The sequence below is a fragment of the Dipodomys merriami genome, unplaced genomic scaffold (genome assembly GCF_024711535.1).
Source record: "Dipodomys merriami isolate MVZ:Mamm:240054 unplaced genomic scaffold, mDipMer1.0.p SCAF_124, whole genome shotgun sequence".
In the NCBI taxonomy this organism is placed as follows: Eukaryota; Metazoa; Chordata; class Mammalia; order Rodentia; family Heteromyidae; genus Dipodomys; species Dipodomys merriami.
This window is the reverse complement of record NW_027202538.1, coordinates 3,465,252-3,471,325: the sequence shown is the minus strand read 5'-3', so window position 1 is coordinate 3,471,325 and position 6,074 is coordinate 3,465,252.

Here is a 6,074-nt window from a genome sequence, read left to right as displayed (position 1 = left end):
TGGTATTTTCACAATAAAAAAAAGAAACACCACAGGTTTGGTATCAGAACTGTTGGAAGAAAAAAAACCATGCCAAATCATTATTGCACTCTCTCTGGGAGACTGATGGCTGTTTAATTTAGTCTGTGTGAAATAGACTTTTTTTTTTTTACCATCTTTCATGGTTTTACCTATCTTGGATTCTGAGTTATTTTTGGTTTTTATGTACTCATGCAGAAATAGTTTACATGCCATAAACTTGCACATTATGGTGAACGTTAAAAGACATTTTCGGGTTGTTTTATTGGTCTTTTCTCTCCATATGTCTTGATTTGTTTCTTTTTAAAATAAATTGACTATGCTATTTATGTTGTCTGAAATCTCATTGCATCATAAATTACGTTAAGGAAACATCAATTGTGTAATGACTATGGATGATTCAAAATTAGTAAGAAAATTTGGTAGTACAAACATTTCATCAGAATTTTTAATGGTTGTTTGCATGGAGCTTAGTTCCTATGTGGTCTTTCATATTTGAAAATGTATCTCTCTCCTGTCTTTATATTGTATTCTCTTTCTGTCCATTGTCTCTCCATTCCTTCTTTTCCTTACCTCTTAGTACTAGTATTTTGTTTTTAATTTGAAGTTTTTATTTTATAGTAAATGAAGTCAAATGATGCATCTTTGTGTATTAGTCTGGTGTTGTATGATACTGCTATCATCCATTAGTTCCAGGAATGTTCACACATGGTATTGACTATATAGACACTAATGCCATATGAGAACAAAGACGTTTTTCTTCTCAAAATACGTGTTACCATATATTTTGACACTTTTATATGGTGTTGTACATAGACTCTATGTCCTCGAGCATACTAGCTATTACATTAGCTCACTACTAGTAACATATATTTCTGCCCCTGCATACTGTGAAATTCTTAAGTTTCTCTGAAGTCTTCCCTTTAATGTGTGCTATTTAAAATTTGTGATGACTTGTTTCTTCAGATATTTTAAATATGTTGATTTCCATTTTTATTTCAGGATAGATTGAGAGCATATAACATTTACAAAAGTTATAGCTGTTAGTGTCTATTTGTAGATCAGGACATCATCTATGCTGATGAGTGCACTATGTTATTTCAGTAGATTACGAACATTGCAGTTGTTGACATGAAGTGTTCTGTAATGTCAAAAGACTTCAGTAGATGGAGTATGCTGTGAATTGCCATGATGTAATTACGGGTATTCTTGGCTTTCTAATCTATTACTGATCTAGATGCGTCAAAATCTCCACATACAGTCCTGATCTTGATTTTAGTTTTCTATTCCTTTTGTGATTTGATGGTCTCTTTAGCATAATACTTATTAGCATCAAATAAATTAAGGACAATTATACATCTAGGAATAATACTTGAGCTTTTAGTCCCTTTATTCCCTTAGTCTAGTTTTTTCTGAAGTATGATTTGAAGTTTCACATAAATATATTTTTATGCCTTTATGTTATCTATATATCTTCATATTGATTTACTTTTAAAATATCCATATCTATTTACACATAAAAATGTAATACTTTGATTATATAGACCATAATGTTTTGAAATATGTAAACATTGCCGAATGGACCAGGCAATTGATGTAAATATGAGCTCTTGTCTGTCATTCTGCTGTGGTAAGGTGACTTAAAACCTAATTCCTTGGAGATTTTCCGGGTGCCTTTCAATGTTCTTAACTCTGGTGATCATTTTTTATTATAGATCTGTCACTCGTTTTTTGTATAGGTGAAAATTTCAATCCATTGAATGGTATCTCCAGAACTACTCCACAGCATGTGTTTTTGTATTTAACATGGTTTTACTTGTGTAGCAACAAAATTTTGTCCTTATCTTCTAGTTTACTGTCTCTATATTTTAATTATCATATGTAGATAATTCAAATAGAAAGTTATCATTGATCTACTGAGATTATTATGCATAGTTGAAAGTTTTCTATTTGTTTAGTCCTTACAGATTATGTATAAATGTCTAATGCTTTCTGTGCACTCATTATAATTCGGTGCTTTATGTGTTTTCTCTGCTCCCTTCAGAAATCAAGTATATTTCGTATACTGTTATTGATGTCCCACTTACAGACATATGTATACAATTCATCTAAATGTTCTTTCCTATTACAGTGTACTGTGTCAGTGTAAGTATCTTGGCATGTACCCAACTCCTGGTGTCCATCCTTTAAATAAATGAAATCATTCACTTTATATTATCATTACTATGAACTCCTTCTACATTGTTGAGGTTCCTATCTTGTCAGAAAACATTTTTTTAATACAGATTTGAACTTAAGAAGTTGATTAATTTGCTTCACATTCATGTAAGTATTCTTAATACTGCATTTTTGTACTGAGTTCTTAATATACATTTTCCTTCTCTCTAGAAAATTTCTATTAATAGTTCCTGTAATGTGGAAGCTGCTGATGGAGTCCCTTCCTTTTATTGTTTTCTTCAGGCTGTATGATTTCCTTAATTTTATCTTCATGACTTGTTTTTATTCTTCGTACTCTAGTGCCCCATTGAGCAAATGTAATCATGGCTTCCTTTAAGTGACTTTATACATGCATAATTTCTCTGTAGTCTTTTTGGTAATTTCTGATTATTTGTTGATATTTCATATATAAACCTATTTTCCCCTTGTTTCTAAGGAATTTTTCATTATGGTGCCTATGAGCCCTTTCACTACACTTTATACTTGCTAGTGAGTGTTTTCTAATAAGATTTGTGTCCGAGATTTGTTGGAAATTGTTTCATTTCCATTGACAAATTATTTCCCTGTTTCATTGTTCATATTTATATTATTTTCATTGATATTTTATTTTCATATTTTATTTCTTCATTGTCATTGGAGAGTGAACATTTGCATAGTAGAATGGTAGAAGTTCAGACCTCAGATTCACCTTCTTCCAGTATAGAAATCTTTGGATGTATACACGTCGGAGGTGGTTAGGCATTTAGGAAATATTTGTTGTTGTGACATGATACAGGTTGTTGTGTTTGTTTTCACTTTTTCAGTATAAAACTTTTAAAATTTAAACAAAGGGCTGTTTAAGACTATGTGTTGCAATATCTCAGAAAACATAAGATTTAAAGTCCTATGTTTGAAATCAGTGTAAACTAAGTATCTAATCTTAGGCCATAAACTCAATTTTTTTCCTATTTAAATGTGAAAATCTTTTTTTTCATCCCAAGGAATCAGTAGCTCTGGATAAAATATTCTCAGTAAAGTCTTTATTAAAAGTTAACCATAACTAAAATTGTTAGATTAATGAGTGCAACGTATTAATACTGTATTTTAACCTATATCCTACAAAAGCTCATTGTATTTTAAACAGCCTTTTCATGTCTCTCTTCTAAGAAGTCAGTGTTTTAGTTTCAGTTCTATGTTTAGAAGGGTAGGCTTTCACATTGGAGCAAGGCGGTACACTCCACATGTTTCTTTCAACCTAAAGGGAGAAGAATTGAGGCAGAAGAGGTGACACTACATTTTTGCAATTGTTAAACATAAGCAGATTATTTGTCAGGATACTTAAATAAATAGAAGTATGTTAGGATGTAGTATTTACTTCCAGATTATAAATGTGATGGGTAAATTACTTTTACTTGGCTACTTAAATTTCGTCTTTCAAAGAATTTTTTTGATTTTCATCAGCAAGCATCCTTGTGTGGACATTTTTTAAGTCAAGAAAAGAAAAGAGAGCATACCTAGCAATAGCAGGTCTGGGAACTTGAAGGCCAATGAGATCCAAGGATTATCACATTAATTCAATTTTGGACAACTAAGTGAAAGATTAGGCTTCCCAAATAGATGCCCAGTGATGGACTTCATATGTACCTGTTCTTTTGTAAGTTGACTTGTGTGTGTGTGTGTGTGTGTGTGTGTGTGTGTGTGTGTGTGTGTGTGTGTGTGTGTGTGTGTGTGTGTGTGTAGGTCTTAAGGATTGGAACAAGAGCCTGAGTGCTGTCAGCTTTTGTACTCAAGGTTAGCATTCTACCATTTGAACCACAGTCCCACTTCTGGCTTTATTTTCGGGTAGATGGAGGTTAGTTTGACATAAAGGTGTCAGAGGTTTTCCTGCCCAAACTGGCTTTGAACTCAGATCTCAGCCTCCTGAATAACTAGGGCTAACAGACATGCGCCACCAGCGCCAGGCTGAGTCTTGTTTTTATCACCAATATGTATACTATGTATTGCATTTGATCTTAATATTCTGTCTCTAAAAGAGTTGTTGATTTTAACCTCCTTTGCTTTTTCTTGTGTGTTTGAGAATCTGGTCTTCTGTACCTTCCAGCAAGAACTGTAATGTAAAAGTGTGTGACTTCATTTAATCATGATTGTAATGCAACGTCACTCTTTTTTTGTGACTCACATGAAATTAAGGTGATCAAAATCCAGGGACATCATCCTATGGAACTGTGAGTGGCCTCAGACCACTCATATCTCTTCCTTTGTCAGTGAATATTCACTATAGACATGCATAAAATACATGTATATATCTACTATGTACTTCCGTGGGAAACTTGCTACCAGTTTGAGTGGCCTACTCTTCTCATGACCTATTATTTAATTGAGTCATAAGCATTTGAATGTTCTCTTGATTTTTAATGCCTTATGATCACTAATGTTAAAGCCAGAACTTCACCAAGATGATGATGGTTGTACAACATTGACAGGATGTCTTAAGGACTGTCTCTTGTCTCTTTTTCCTTACAGGGAGTTAATAACTTGCTGATGGCTACCAGGCACTCTCACTTCTTCATAGTTGATATTGAGGAACTCGTATGTTGTGATGATTGTTAATTGAGTGCTACTTAATGGGTAAGCAGTGCTTTACACAGCAACAGTAATCCAACCCCATTGATGAAATCATTCAAATCAAGAAAAAAATATATATAACATGAACTGCAATAGAAATGGGAATATTTTACCATCTCTTGATAAAACATTAACAATTTATAAATATTTGCTAAATAGTATCACTGTATAAAGGAACATACAATTTTAGCCAATACATTATCATATTTCCAACTTAAAACTAAATAGAAGCCCATTGTCAGTATATAATCACTTGCCTATTAGAAGTACAAACTTCTAAAGGTTAAATGAGCAATAGCAAACAGCTAGAAAGACTGCCGTTATGCAACCATGTCTTAAATAGTCCTGTGTTCCTTAAAGATGTATAGAACCAAATAATTCAGTCTGTTAAAATTAATGTATAATGCATTTCTTCAAAAAATATAGTGCTGGAAATATAACATTTTTGTTATCAAGAGATGTAACAACATCAATTAATGATATAAAATGACAAAATGTGTATACATCCTGTATGTTTAATATTTTAAGTGATTAAACAAGAATAAGTTGAAAAGTATATCCCGCCATGGATAAGCAAACTATTAGGAATCTACACTTCCCTCAGCTATTACTCCTAAATCCAATTATTTTGATATACAGTTGAAGTGTGTTTTTGTAGAATGTGCAACACATTGTTGCAATTCTACGACCTTAGAGAGAGGGAAACAAAGGAAAGGCTGGGGACCTGCCACCACCACAGCCACCAGGGCAGACGGTGGCCACCTGCAGCCCCCAGTCTGCTGACACGCGGTGGATGGCCGTGAAGTGAGGCCTTCAGAAGACACCTCCACTGCGACGAGAAGAAACATGCCCCAAAGCAGCAGTGAAGCGCATCAGGCGAAAACCCTGAGAACCAAGAAGCAGCAGATAGAAAACTCAAACAGGAGGTGATGGTAGCTCAAAGATGGTCATCTAGGATCCAGAATGCCAAAAGTGGCTGCATGGTAGAGGAGGAAGAGGAAGTCATTCTGACCGAGTTGTGCATTCTGGAACCCAGATGCTTGCTTCAGGGATGTTTTGGTGGAAGGGACCCATTTTCATTAGACTTTTTTGAAGACCCATTTGCTGACCTTTTGGGGATCAAACGGGTCGTGGAGGAAGTGGGAAGCAGGGCGAAGGCTTGTGTCACTCTGCCTTCCCGGTTTCCTTCACCTGGGTTTGTGGGTCGTGGAGGCCTCTACCTCGCCCCCGTCTCC